Source organism: Solanum pennellii, chromosome 5 (genome assembly GCF_001406875.1).
Source record: "Solanum pennellii chromosome 5, SPENNV200".
Taxonomy (NCBI): Eukaryota; Viridiplantae; Streptophyta; class Magnoliopsida; order Solanales; family Solanaceae; genus Solanum; species Solanum pennellii.
The window spans coordinates 9,328,281-9,344,980 of NC_028641.1; the positions used below are offsets into that span (position 1 = coordinate 9,328,281).

At 31.8% G+C, this 16,700-nt stretch overlaps 1 pseudogene; it reads right to left on the minus strand.

Annotated features, from left to right (window-relative positions):
- Positions 1 to 400: 400 nt before the first annotated feature.
- LOC107019276 lies at positions 401 to 2,111 on the minus strand (annotated as a pseudogene).
- Between the last annotated feature and the right edge of the window lie 14,589 nt (positions 2,112 to 16,700).

Sequence of the window (16,700 nt, forward strand, 5' to 3'; positions counted from 1 at the left end):
ATACCTCATGAGGTCTCTATCATGAAATTTCTTGAAAATTTAATGCAAAAAAGAGACCTCATGAGGTCTCTTTTTCTTGAAAAAAACTGGCAGCTAATTATTATTTATGCGGCTTCTCATCACTAGTCATTTTAAAAATTCAGTACCCAAATCTAGCTCAAAGAGCTTCCAAAAATCAAGTGAAGCAATACATTTACTAAATGTTCTCTTATTCAACTCAATTGCAACTCACCTTCAACATAATTCTATATTAAACAAAAACCATGATATTCATAATTTATAAAATACATTGCAATGTTATCATGTATTCACAAAACAAATAATTCTCATCACAAAATTATGAAGTTAACAAAATTATCCATAAGTTAACTTAGATTATCTATCACAAGTCTAAACTTCACTAATGTGGTAGTGTGTTTGCCACATAATCATCATTTTCTCATCACTACTAGACTCATGTGCCATATTTCTTTGTTGACCATACACTGTATATTGAGTAGGTTGAGATTGAGGACGTCGAGGAGGGAAAGTGACATCACCGAAATAAGGGGGAATCCCTCCTGAAGCAAGTAATGCATTGAATTCAGCCTTTAGACCCGCAAACTGTAATTCCAACCGCCTTTCCCTAGCCCGTGATTCTTCGGCTTGGCTAGATAGCTCAACAATCTTTTGCTCCATAGCCAAATATTTCTTCATCGATTCATTACGATATGAACTATTTAGGCCTTCAAACTCAGAAGAAATTCACAAAAGGTTTTTCTACGGCATTCCATATGCAAACCCATATCTACTCGGCCCCTAGTCAAGTTTAACCAAACTCTCTCAGCCTGTTCTTAAGTATGTGGCATACCTCGATTTTCTTCCAGTAAAGTTTGTTGTAAATCCTCCAAAGCTTGAAGATATTGATTATAAATTGAATGTTATTATATGAGAATATAAATTTAGAAGATAAGTAATTATTTTTTTAAATTAGAGGCTTACATAGGTCACTTCAGTTGGCGGTTCAACCCACACGTCTGGATCTTCATGATTTTTCTTCTTTCTAATGTGTGTTGCCTTAAATGCCTCAGCTTGAGTTACTGGTCTTCCTAGTTCCTTTTTTTCTAAATATAAAAATAATGAAGTTATAATCAAGAGTAATTAAATATTAATAGATAAAATATATAAAAACATAAAGAAAAATGATACACACCAATTTCCTCCTCACACTTTCTTGACTTTGAGCCCCACTTGTGTGTAGAGAACCATCCTTAGTAGATGATTTTGCCTTTTTACCGATCTCACTCATCTGCTTAAATCTTGGATCATATTTCCAATGCACACGTAATTTTGCCCAATCCTCCGATAGAACCCAACTAGGTTTCTTATTATCTCTACGAGCCTTATTAAACAAACTAGCAAGAGTGTGCGTAGCTTTCTTGAGAAAGTTTGCACAAATTTTGGCCTCATGTTCCGAACGCCAAGCACATTTTTTCTACAATCAAAGCATAAATTTTTTAATTAATAAGTATTAATGAAGAGAAGTATTTTAATAGTGTTAAACAAATAAATTTGAACATACCCTGAACTCCAAAAATATTTGTCTCTTGAGATTGCTAGGGATGTTGCCCCATGTAGGATAAGCATCTCTATAGAGTTCTTTGATCGCCTAAGAAATGATCCCCACAACATCATCTGGATTGAAACTGTAATATAAAGTTTTAACAGTTACAGGCTAAAACAAAGACAATTAAATGATATAATCATAAACATGCCATATTTTAAAAAAAAACTTATGTGTAGCCTTCAGGTTCGATGACAAGTCTATTATTCATATCCCTCATGCCAACTTGTGTTGTCATGACCAGGTGTATCTGACTGATTTGTGGAGGAGTGTTAGGCTCAGAACTATTATCTTGAATGCGAAGACTCAACATCATAAGTTGTGAAGCAGATGATGATGATGGATGTGAGTCTGCAGGGTTGTGAGTATTAGTGCGAGAGACACTAGACGTTGGTCGATTATCCTCCGAAGGCACACCACTATATCCATGTGGGGTAGCATACCCTGATGTGGACATCATCACAGGTACCTGAGGGGGCGGCTGAGTATATTCCAGTGGTGGATGCATATAGGCCGAAGGAGGATTAATATGTGGAGGCACGGTCAACCTAGAATAGCAATGTGGCGGAGTGTCTCTTGGTGGGAGAGATGTTGCTTTGTCTGATCTTATATGTATACCTGTCTGTTGTCTACTAACCATACCTTTTTTTTTTCTTTTTTTTTTGGGGCGGGGGGCATTATCAATATCTTTATTCTTACATTTACCTGTCATCTAATTAATAACAAAAACATTCAAGTCAGATTAGGTTAGATATTGAAGATATGAGAGATAAACATCATCCAGTAGTTTATCTAGCAGTTCATTACTTTTTAACATAAAATAAAGCCACAACCACAAGTATAAAATAATATGGAAAACAACATCCAACAAAAGGCACACGAGAACATATGAAGTTGAACTTATTGAACTAAAAATCATCTTTTTATTGAAATTAAAATAAAAGACACACGAGGACAGATTAATAAATTACTCTCTGTATCATTAATAAATCTATAAAGCACTCAATAAAGAGATACAAACAAAGAGGGACTGCAATGGTAATTACTAATCCTCCTCCTCCTCATCCTCATCCTCATCTTCATCATCATACTCATCCTCGTCCTCATCCTCATCCTCATATTCATCTTCATCCTCATCATCATACTCATACTCATCCTCATGAATTGTTGCATTTTCCCCTTCATTTGTTATTTTTTCCATATCAACCTCTTCTAATATGTGTTCAGGATGCTCTAAATCATTTTCTAATTCAACATCGACGGTGTGGTGAACACTTGATAAATTATCATTTTGGTATGAAACATCCAACATGTTTTCAACTTCCACACAGCCCATGGATTTGGTTTTAATCACCACCCACCACTCAGCTTTATCTGGACGCAAGGGATAAGAAGCATAGTACACTTGCTTAACATTTTGTGCAATAATAAAAGGATCATGAGCTTCATATTTCCTTGTGTGCTTTACTTCAATGATATTATATTGTTTGATTTCTCTCGTACCTCTTTTTGGGGTTGTATCAAATCACTTGCATCTAAACAATACAATTTTTTTGTTGGCCAACCGGAATACTCCATTTCCAAAACCTCCTTGAGTACCCCATAATAATCAACTCCATCTAGATTTCCATTACCACCTTTCACCCAAACTCCACTACTGTTAGTTTTTTCATATTTGGAGTATTCTTCACTAGTGAATTTAAAACCATTAACAAAATACTTATTCATTGAATAAGTCTTGATGGGTCCCCAAGAAATGTCCTTCAAAAATTGGTCAAATTGACCATTTTTTGTGTCATAAATCTATAAATATTTAAAAATTAAGAAATCAGCATCAAATAAATATAAATGTATTTAATAATAACAGTATTATGAAAATATTATAAGGCTTACGTAATCTTGAAACCACTTTGAGAAATGCTCGAATACTCTTTCATTGCCATATAAATGCACAAAGTAATTGTCAAAGAAGATGGATATTGAGTTAATTGTTGTCTTGTAATTACATATTTTAGTGCAAAAAAAAAAAACTTACTTAACAAATGGTTTAACTTGTGGGCAATTCAATAAGACATGTGTAGATGCAGATTGCAACTCAATGGCACTAAGATTCCTCCTTGTGCGTTTTTTTGAACCTTTGCCTGGTTGATTGAAAATTGATAGTAACTTCATAGTCTCACCACCATCGTCATGGCAATTGGGTCTATTTTGAAAGCATGACACACTTCTTTTAAAGTAATAAGAACTAAAATTAGTTATCTCCCTACCAAGATGGAATTGACCATTAAGTCTTCAACTCTATGATTTTGTTTCATGCCCCGTTTAGACTTTCCAATAGTCCTACATTATAGATTGTTATCATTGATTTAAACAACATATTGATATAAAAATATTAATAGTTAAATATTGACCTCTCAAATGGATACATCCATCTATATTGAACCGGACCTCCGAGACGTGCTTCATGCACTAGATGTACAGGAAGATGCTCCATCACATCGAAAAATCCAGGTGGAAGAATCTTCTCCAACTTATTTGTAATCACAGGAATATTCTGATCCATCTGAACTAGGTTGTCTTCCCTTAACGTATTAGAACACAAGTCCTTCAAGAACAAACTGATTTCAGTCATAGGTTTCCAAATTCTATCGGGCAAGCCACTAAATGCAATGGGGAGTAATGTTTCCATGAAGACATGAAAATCATGACTTCTCATACAGTGTAATTTTCCATGCTCCATATCGACACATTTTCTTAAATTTGAAGCATGTCCAGCAGACATCTTAAGTTGCTCGACCCATTCACAAATTTTACGCTTTTGATCCATTGTAAATGAATAACTAGCCTTAGGCTTGAAGAACTTGTTGTTCTGTTTCTCTTGCAACCATAACTATTTTAGCCTGCAATATTCCGGTAAGTCCATTCTAGCTTCAACATTATCTTTTGTCTTGCCAGTGACATCCATTACTATGTTAAATAAATTATCAAAGTAATTTTTTTCAATATGTATGACATCAAGAGTATGTCGAAGAATATTGTCGTTCCAATATGGTAACTCCCAGAATATGCTTTATTTTGTCCAGTTATGTGCAACACCATATTCATCAAATTTGTAGGGTTGTTCTTCTATGAACTTTGGAAAGTTTTGAACCCTCTCCCAAACTTGTTCTGTGGTTAAGCTGCAAATTGTGTTATGTTCTTCTTTTGAACATAAACCCAATCTAATGTTCCGTGGTTCGGCTGCAAATTGTGGATATGTTCTATCAAAATGCTTTCAAGCCTCTCTATCAGATGGATGACACATAACTCCAGGTGGTCTTCTATTTTCATGGTGCCATCTCATATGAGGAGCAGATCTATTAGACGCATACAACCTCTTTAACCTTGGTATAAGAGGTAAGTAATGCATCGCCTTAATAGGAACTTTCTTCCCACTAGAAGTCTTCTTATAACGAGATTTTCCACAAAACTTACATGATTCTAGATCAATATCATCATTATAGTATAACATGCAACCATTTTCACAACAATAAATTCTCATCGATGACATTCATAACTTTGATACCAACCTCTTTGCCTTATAGAAATTATCAGGTATCTCTAGATTTGGGTAAACTAAAGTATGAATAAGGTCAATCACAGAGTCCATTGCCCCTTGAGGAACATTCCATTCTGATTTGATACTTAATAATCTAACCGCAATAGACAATTGCGAGTGTGGACTCCCCTCATATAAAGGCCGACTAGCAGCTTCCAATTGTCTAAAGAAAATTTTACATTCAGCATTAGGAACTTCTTCACCTTGATTAGCAAAATCAAAATCAGAATACACAACAAAGCATCTTGAACCATGTCATCCATTCTATAATTTTGTGCATTAGAATTCACAGTGCTACTACTTTCACCAGGAACATAATGTTGAAATACATCAAAGTTATTATCAATTTCTCCATGACTAGTCCATACAGTGTATTCTTTTTTAAACCCATTTTGATAGATATGAAGCTCAACAATATCAGTTTTTTCATAATTAAACATTGACATTTATTACAAGGACACATAATCATACCACTACGTTGAAAAGGATCTAATGTCTTTGCATACTCTACAAACCAGTGACACCTTCTACAAATTCAGGTCTTAGCCCCATTCGACCAAAATTAGTCATATTATACATCCAACTACGATCCATCTACATAAGAATCATAAAATTAAATTTGTCAAGCACTACATTATGTAATAATTTACTGAAAACAAATTGTAACAATACTAGTAAGGATTGGTTAATGAGGCCTTAAGCAAATGAATTTAACTTATTAACAAACTTAACAAATTTCTAAGACTAATTAGTCTAGTTTTAACTTAATTCTAATACTATAGTAACAAGTTTAACTTATTGACCAACTTAACAAATTTCTAAGTCTAATTAGTTTAGTTTTAACTTAATTCTAACAGTATAGTCACAAATTTAACTTATTAACCAACTTAGCAAATTTCTAAGCTTAATTAGTCTAGTTTTAACTTAATTCTAATACTATAGTAACAGGTTTAACTTATTGACCAACTTAACGAATTTCTAAGTCTAATTAGTTTAGTTTTAAATTAATTCTAACACTATAGTCACAAATTTAACTTATTAACTAACTTAACAAATTTCTAAGTCTAATTAGTCTAGTTTTAACTTAATTCTAATACTATAGTAATAAGTTTAACTTATTGACCAACTTAACAAATTTCTAAGTCTAATTAGTTTAGTTTTAACTTAATTCCAACACTATAGTAACAAATTTAACTAATTAACCAACTTAACAAATTTCTAAGTCTAATTAGTTTAGTTTTGACTTAATTCCAACACTATAGTCACCAATGTAACTTATTAACCAACTTAACAACTTTCTAAGTCTAACTAGTTTATTTTTAACTTAATTTCTAATACTATAGTAACAAGTTTAACTTACTAAACAACTTAATAATTTTCTAAGTTTAATTAGTATAGTTTTACCTTAATACTAACACGATAGTCACAAATTTGACATCAATAGGATCAACTAGTGTTGGTACTTATGCTTAACAAATATATTGTTTCTAAATTTAAAGCTAAGTGTCAACACTAGATGGACCTCATCAATAGTATCAACTAGTGTTGGTACTTATGCTTAACAAATAATTCTTTCTAAAATTTAAAGCTAAGTGTCAACACTAGATGGACACAAATTGATTTTCAAATAAAATCAATTTTGTCATCAATAGGATCAACTAGTGTTGGTACTTATGTTTAACAAATATATTATTTCTAAATTTAAAGCTAAGTGTCAACACTAGATGGACACAAATTCATTTTCAAAAGAAAATCAATTTTGTCTTCAATAGGATCAGCTAGTGTTGGTACTTAAGCTTAACAAATAATTATTTCTAAATTTAAAGCTAATGTCAACACATATTTAAAGTTAAGTATCAATATTAGATGGGTACAACACATATTATAGAAAACAATTGTACTTTAACTTTATTAAATTTAGAATTCCCATACCTTATCTCCTACTTTGATTAAAGAAGAAGTATAATCTTGTATCAACTTTTTTAGATGTTGAGCTTCCTTATTGGCCTAGCAAGAAAAGAGGAAGAAAAGTTAACACTAGAAAAATAGAGTTTGAACTCCAACGGTGAAAATCAAGTATTTGATCTCATGTACTAAATTATTTTCAAAGAAAATCATGTACCTCATTAATACTTTATGTTTATTGGCAGTGGAATCAAAACTGGAGAGGTAATTACTAATTATTATTGATTGGGAAACTTTTTCAATATCTGATACTTTAGGAAGAAATACATGTTCTTTATGAAAGGATTGCAAATAGCGACATCTCCATTGTAGTTCCATAGACAAAATATGTCGTTGATACACGACGATTGCATATTGTGAACAGTACGAAAACAGGTCTATATGACACAAATTCTTTTCAAAATTTCAAAGATAATCACATTGGGAATGATCAAATTACTAATGTCGGCACTAATACAACAGGGTAACATTCAATCTTGTTACTACTTTTTAATTATTTTAAGCACTTAGAATTACTAAAAATCAACTATTTTGTTCAAAAAGTTCACCTGGAGTCAAAGGGAAGGGAGGAGCTGACCCACTGATGATGTTGTATGACCCGGCGGAGATGGAGGCAGCGCGACCTCCAGCTGCTGAGGCCCGACTGCAGATGGCGGAGATGGAAGCGGCACGACTTTCCCATTAGGAGAAGATAAAGGTGGAGATGGAGGCGCGCGGCCCGACTTCGCATCTGGAGATGGAGAAGATGGAGGCGGAGAGAGGAAGATGAAAGGAGTCGCGTCTGGTTAAAGGAGAGAGGACGATGAGAGAGAGAGAGAGAGAGGAGTAAGAGAGAGATAAATTTGACTAGGGTTTTCATATTTGTGTTTTAAGAGACCTCACGAAGTCTCATATTTTAATTCTTTAATTAAATTAAATTATTATTTTTAATTTAACAAGTAGAGACCTCATGAGGTCTCTAATTTTATAGGAATCAGACTAAAAAATTAAAGAATTAAAATAAGTCACTGATAGGGAAAAATAGATTCATGAAATTGACCTCACAAGGCCTATCCTACTTTAAAAAAATTAAAAAATTATTGATACAAATAGAGACCTCATGAGGTGTCTTATTATGACTTATTTTTGAGGTCTCCTTTTCTAGGTCTCTTTTTGCCCTTTTTTTATTAGTGTTATAGCCAAAAAGGTATTATGACCAGGTACTTATTGTGTCTTTTCTGAAAAGTAATAACCCTTTGAAAAAGTGACAACCCTTTGGAAAAGTCACAACTATTTGGAAAAGTCACAACTTATCTGAAAAATCATAAACTTTCAAACGAATATATGTGATTCAAATAGATATATGTATTGGTGTTTTAAGTTAGGGGCATTATAGTACCATTTGGAAAAGTCACAACTTATCTGAAAAATCATAACCTTTCAAACGAATATATGTGATTCAAATAGACATATATTGGTGTTTTAAGTTAGGGGCATTATAGTAATTTAACATTCAAGTTAGAGAGTCCATGCTTTTAAGATAGTATAGATATTGTTGATTTACCATTTCATTATGGATAAATATGTCATTGGTGAGAAGATCTGATAGTTATCATCAATTAAATTTGGATAATTGACAATTTTAAGGAAAATATGCAGATAAGAAAGACTCAAAATATTCACTAAATACATGTGACTCTTTAACTTTCAAAATAATAGGAGGTGAAAAGGTGAAAACATTTTCTTTTCAATGAATACGTTCATTATACTAATAATTCACCATTTAGTAAACTTCTACCTAAAAACGTCTTTTAGCATATAACATGCATGTAGGAAGTAATTTTTAACAGTAAAAAGTAAAGGGTTAATCAGTTTATCATTTAATTAATTTGATTCATTTATTAGTATAGGTTAATTTATTATTTAGTACCAAGTAATATACGAATAGTATTAAGATTAAGGGTAAAAATTTAATTTAATTTCTTATAAGGAATATTTTGTAATTCAATTTTATAAGTTTTGGCGTTTCCCTATTATTATTATTATTATTATTATTATTATTATTATTATTATTATAAAAAATTTTAATACTAATTTTAATAACAATAAACATCACTTATATTAATAATAATAAAATTTTGACATAACACCTTTCCACTTTTAGTATTTAGTATAATATGATGTGATTAATATCTAACATTTATTAAATAGATGTTTTATAATACTTTATTTTAGTGTAGGGGTAAAATATTAATAATAATGATAATAATAATTTTTGTAACCACTGCGCCAACCAAGTCATTTGATACATGGCTGCTCGACTTTAATTTTTATACGTTTAAATCCTTGTATAAGAAGGAATGCAATGATCATAATAAACTCACTCTTCCTGAAGAGAAGGAACATGTTTATGTCAAAGAAACACTTCGCTTTAATATTTAGGTTTGAAGACAAGGAACCTCTTTCTCCAGAGAAAGAAGAATGGGAAAAGGAAATTGTAGATCTTTTTTCAGAAATGAACATGTGTATCTTGGAATCACATATTGGATTTACGAATCCATCCATTTCGCCGATGCAGAAAGGACAACTAAGTAAGTGCCAAATGGGGAACCACCGTCTTGTTCTAGATGAACAAATTTTACTCTATCACATATGAACAAACTTAACATATGAGTCCAATTTTTTCATCTAGGACAAAGATGATGGTTACCCATTTGATACTCACTTAGTTATCTATTCTACATTGGCGAAACTGATGAATTCGTAATTCAATATGTCATTCCAAGATATACATGTTCATTTCAGAAAATAGATCTTCAATTTTCTTTTCCCATATTTCTTTCTCTGGGGGAGAGATTCCTCGTTTTCAAATCAAAATATTAAAGAAAGTGTTTCTTTGACAAAATCATGTCCTTCTCTTCTACAGGAATGACTTCATTATGATAGTGGACTCAGAAGTTCCCGCTGGACTCAAAAGTTCCAGGACTGAACTTTCACCTCCCATTGTTTTCCACATTTCTTTTGTCACCTCCAGAAGTCTCCATCTTTTTTATTTTCCACTTATAATCAACCTGTTCCTCTTTTCAATTATCTCAACCATATATGTTAAAGATTTTCGTCTTGTACTCCTCTTTGAAAATGATTCGTCCTCTGAATCCATCTTCCTCACCTGAGTAAAAATACACCTTTTGTTATATATATATATATATATATATATATATATATATTAAGAAACTCTTCACTATAACAACAAGACGAAACTGCATTTACAAATATTAACCTGAATGAATACATCCCCTTTTTTGTCGAAAAATCAAGAATTGATAGCTTTGAATTCTTCAAACGGCAAAAATTAGAGTAATTGTGAAAGCCCTTTTTTCTGCTGGAAACTCAAGAATGGAGAGCTTTGAATCCTCGAAATGGTATAAACTAAGTAATCAAGAGAGTTGAGTTTGAATAAATGGAGTGCATAGACACAAATATAAATAGAGCGAGATAGAGTAATATCATAACAAAAGCGTGACTTAGACTAGCCTCTTATGCGTGAGAGAAATTTTTTATGTAAAGTGCGTGCATTTTGTGATAGATTTTAGAATATTCTAATGAATCGTGTGAACATCAACTTTTTCAACCTTGTCAGGTGAATTGTCAAAATTTGTTGCAAGGGTATTTCTTGATAAAATAAGTAAATATTTTTTATTCTATTTTAATTTAATTACTGTACAACTTTTTCAAATTTGTGAGATCCACTTTAGCTAACCTTAGTTTAATTCATATCCTTTAGTTAAACTTTATTACTTTTGAATGTCATTATTTATGTAAGTTTTGCATTACTTTTGAGTAAGAAATTGATGATCGATAAAGACAAGTATTTCAATTATGGACATCCTCATGGGCCCCCTCACATTAGGTTTTAATAAAATAAGAAATGTGATAATTATAGACCCTCAATGAAATTGATGATTATAGAGGGTTTGTTTACGGCCTACAGAAAGTAAATTAACAACGTAATTAGTTTGAAAAAAAATGTGTTGCTCAACTTTCCCGCCTCGAGCCTACACCCTAGGCGGGACTGTCACTCAAGAACCATTACTGGCCTAAGAGAACCCTTGGCCTGAGTTACTTACTCAACAGAAGACTTGAACTCAACAAAGATAAGGTCATGCAATAGCATAAAGAAATATATCTTCGCCAAAATGGCTATTCAAGTCTCATAGCAAAACATCTGAAATACAAAGCTGAAAGACTCATAACTAATTAACTATCTATGAAACCTCTAAAACAACTAAGATGGAGGTTGGGACAAACAGTGCGCTCGGATGTCAATCCTAGTTACCTGCGTCTACATCATAATACGATGAAGATCAACTGTCATCAGTACATTGAATGTACGAGTATGCGAGTTGAAATACTAAAACACAAATATAGACTTGAAAGGAAATCCGAAGAACTTACCTGACTCAACTCAACTGTACATGACTGAACTCATTTAAATATTAAGCAATTTAAAACAAGTGTAATATAAAGAAAATCCATTTAAAACATTACATCAACTTTGTATGTATGAAAAGATACAATATAAATTTTAGAAGTATTTAAAATACAAATAAATGGTGTATATAAAATACAATTAACTTTTGTGGGAGTTTCTCTAACCGACAACCATCACGTAAAAGCTATTGCTATGATACAACGTGTTGCCTCACGTTACCAGGGTCGTCCTATACCATTCCATTATTATAGAACATGAACTACGAAGTGGATCCACTAGTCTATGCTAAAAAGCACTAAAGGAATCATCTAAAAAGTATGACACTTTTCTATCTGTGGTGGCGACATAGTTTATGGGGGATATGAGTTGTCTAAACTCTTCCCTATATCGGTGCTCAATACTACTCCCAAAAATAACATAATATTAACTCTTATATTTAAGACATACTTCCTTCTGTGATTTGAGATTAGTGCTCAAAAACATAGCTCAAAGGCTACCTTGAAAATCAAAGTTTCCTCTCTTGTTTCATTTAGAAATCGATTACTCTTTTATGAAGACTAGCCTGAAGGCTCTTTGGAAATCATAGTTTTCGTTCTTATTTAAATGTGAAAACATTTTAAATCTCTTTGGGAATACTTAGTTCACATATATACTTTTAAAGAAATGAACTTTAAAACTAAACTTTTCCTTAACTCATCTTGAACTTTAAGTCTTGAAACAAAGTTAAAGCATTTGTAAAAGACCAATGAAAACTTGGATAAACTTCTCTTGACTTGACTCTTAACTTTACTTGAATTGACTCTTAACTGTCATTGAATTGAATTATGGAATCAAGGATTATGATTTGTGATAGGAAATGCCTCGTGATATTTAAGAATGATTTTAGATAGCTAAACATGAGAAAAGTCACCATCATGGAACAAGTTTGCGACACGGAGATGTTTTAAGTAAGTGAAAAGGGTCAAAATTACCCCCTCACCTTTGATTTATTGGTTGACTTTACCCTTATCGTTAAAAGCAAGTTATTTTTACCCCTACCGTCAATAAACTTAACAAATATATTCCTCCTTGGATGGAAAGCCCCAAATCAATCAAAATTATCTGATTTTATTTTAATTATCCAATTTCAACCCGACCCGGCATGAGTTAATTTATTGAGTGGATCGGGTCAGGTTAAATTGGTTAATTTAAATAAATTGGATAATTTTAATTGATTTGGGGCTTTCCGTGAAAAGAGGGGTATAATTGTTAAGTTTATTGACGCTATGGGCAAATATAACTTGATTTTAACAATAGGGGTAAAATTAACCAATAAAACAAAGTTGAGGGGTAATTTTAACCCTTTTCCCTCTTATATTACTGGTGAAATTAAATATCGAGACAAAGGAGTCCACAACCTAACAGCGACACGGAGCAACTTTTGCAATGTAGTTGAGGGTATCTTCAATGAGAGATAAGATGCTGGTGGTGAACCTGTTTATGTTCCTAGTCAATTCAAATTGGGCAAAACGTCGTGATGACTCAAAAATGATCAATAACTCAATTTTAAATAATTTAAAGAAGAAACAAATTTCAAAAGGAGTCGCCACCTAATTTTAGGAAAAACTAGAAAACCAATTAAAGTGATTTACGAAACCATTAGATTCTAGATAAGGGTTCATATTATTTCGAAGGAAAGGTGTTAGGCACCCTTCGAAAGCCACAAATGTGGGTCCTGTATGAATTCATTTTTTAAAATTGAGAAGATAAAACGATACAGTACAATCAACATACAATATACATAAATAATAAAATAAACTAATAATGTAAGAATCGGCCTTAGGTTTGCCTAACATCATTATATACAAAATAATGCATACTGAATATATTTCGAATTTAATTCGAATAACTTTATTGGAAAGCAGCTCTGTGTACCTGTAAAGACTCTTAGTAAAAGTTTTACTACTAAATAAATACGAATAACATGGGAGGCCTTGGAAATGCACGGTAATTTCTTCATCGGCCATTTTTAGTAGACAAAATATATCAACCTAAACTAAATTTCCCTATTTAATATTAGTGAGACCTCTAAAATCGATGGAAGATTATTTCATTGGTCATTTTAACTATTGGGTGAACTAAAAAATAATTAAGATAAAAATACACCAGTAAACCCTAGACAACAATCATATGAAACTAATACAAAACGTGTAAGATGATACTTAACTAATAGACCAATAAACCATAGACAACAATCATTTGTTGTTCGGTGGAGCTCAGAGCAGCAGCAGGGGTCCGTCTATTTCATCGACCATTCTCCGATGTGGAGTTTCTGTTTCTGGTGTTCTGGAGCTTGAAACCTCGCTCAATACCTGCAAAAAAAAATTGAGCTCGTGGGTTTCTGAGCTTGCCGGTTCGAGTGAGATCTAATGGAGTTGTTGATCATTTAGGGAGGGTATTGGCGAAGGAAAACAGAGTTTTAGTGATGGGGTTTTGATTTCTCCGGATTCTTTGTTGTTGTTTAGGGTTTTTTTGGTGGGGTTTAGGGGATCTTTTGGTTCGTTTGGTGGCGGTTCCAAATAGGTCGGTGGGTTTGGAGGTTGTTTCAGGTGATGATTTATGGTCGAAGCTGGCCAAGGACGGACCCACATTATACGGAAGGGTGCACGTGCACCCGGTAACTTCAAAAAAATCATATGTATATATGTATATCTAATTTGAAAAATTGGTAGAAATTAAGATATAGTTAATATTGCACCCATAAAAACATAGAAGTGCCCTTGTGCAATAAGTAGAAGCTAGAGATATCACCCTCTAGACCAGGGTTTGAATCCCACTTAAGCTTGTTTTTATTATTTTTATTCTAAGTGCTGCTTAGACCTCATATTTGATCTATGTTTATATTGGTGCACCCAAGGTCTTTAAATTCTGGGTTCGCCTCTGAAGCTGGCTATCCAGTTTTTTGCTACAATCGCGTGAGAAAATGAAGAAATGGGGTGGGGTTTTGTTGGTGTTTTGGTTGGCTGGTTCGGTGGTGGAAGCTCACCAGAAAATGGGTTGGAAAGGTGGAGGAGATGGAGTTGTTTGTTGGCAGCTTTGGTGGTGAAGGTTTGTTGTTGCTGGTGAGACCTTGGCGGCTCAAAAAGGAGAAAAATATACCCTTATTCAATCTGAAAATTACACATCAACTCTACTTTTATTTTTCACCACCCTTTAACCTAGTGAGCCAATTATTTTATGTATAGGAAATTCTTAAAAATAGGCCTAAGTTATGGGCTTGAGATTGTGACACAAAAATTATTGGCTCATAAAATTTTTGTATGAAATTGTATTCGTATTTGAATGAATTTTAAACTGTACAAAATATCAAAATGAATATTAACCGATATAACAAATAAAATAAATATTAACAAAATATAATGAACATAACTAATGGCATGTAAAAATGTAATTTTAATGTTACCTAAAAATAATCCAAATTTTGATAAATAAGAATAGTTATCGATAAACTTATTTAAAATTATAAAAAAAAAATATTTTGAACTATTAAATAAATAAAGTCACGGATTTTGAAAATGTTAGGCCAAAATTGGGTGTCAACAGAACCTCACTTGCATCTAAAAAAAAGATATAATGGTAAAACTTAGTGATGTTTTTGAATCTTTGAATATCATAATAATTACTGCAAATATCATTGCTTTCTCTGGGATGCTTCTCAACACGACTTTCATTGAGGTAACACAATCTTTTTCTCACCCTCTTTTTTTGTGTTTTTTTTACTTCCATTGTTTTTCCCATTATCAATTTTTATTTTCTAATTTAATAATAAATTGTTTAGATAAAATTATTATGCTTACATATCTAACAAAAATAAATAAATGAGAAATTCACTTATTTACTTAAAAAAATATTTGAGGTCTAATCACGTACTTCCTAAGTTTAAATTTTATTGTTTGGTTTTAACTTGAAACAATTTTTAAAAAATTAAAAAAAAATTGAATTTAGTATTCTTAATTTAAAGTAAGTAGAATCTATCAAATAATGTTTAATCTTGTAATATTAAATAAATCATGTGGAAAGTTAGAACTAGAGAGTTATGAAATAAAAGGAAAGAAACACTACAGATTATGCTTTATGGCAATATAACTGCCCAACATTTTATTAACTATGAATTAGATGGATCCCTAAAGTTATGAAGTGATACTTGCAAAAATGATAAATTTCTTACTATGTGAAAAGTTCAATAATTTATACTCCTTTCGTCTTATTTTAATGAGTTTGTTTAACTTAGCACGAAATTTAAGAAAGAAATATTTTTTCTTTTTGAAATTTATGGTTTAAACTAAGTGATAGATATTTATATGATCGTAAATTATTTCATTAAGAATAAAATGAACATCTTAAAGTTAAATTTTAATCAAATATAACAATATTTCATTCTTTTATGGATGAACTAAAACGGAAAGTGACTCATATAAATTGGGACAGAGGAGGTATTAGTTAAATATAATACCTAATATCTACTCTCACTTTGATTTAATTTATCTTTTTCCAGGCTGATGAGGAAGAGAGCAGTCTTTTGAGGTTGAGGATTGAATGTGCTGTAACTTTTCTAAATAATCCAAATAACTCTATGAGCTCTTAGAACAATAATCACTTTAATTCAACTATGTTTCTCCTTCGTGATAATAAGGATGTATTTATTCAAAGATTTTTTAACCTGGTTGATCTTAAAGTTTTTTCACCTTTGAATAATTATTAATTTATGTAGTTTGTAGTCGGTATGAAATCTCATCAATGACAGTCTACCTTTATAATCCATTTCTAAGGGTGTGTTTGGTATGAAGAAAAATATTTTCTAATTTTCTCATGTTTGGTTGAATTAAATGTTAAGGAAATATTTTCCAAATCAACTGTTTTTATTTTCAAATTTAAGAAAAATAAATTTCCTTAAAGAAGTAAGGAAAACATTTTCCAAAATCATTTTGATCCTCATACCACAACTACTTTCCGTTGTAACTTATGTTTCGGGTCGTTGATTTCCAATACTAATCAAGTAATATCTTACTACCCCCCCCCCCCCC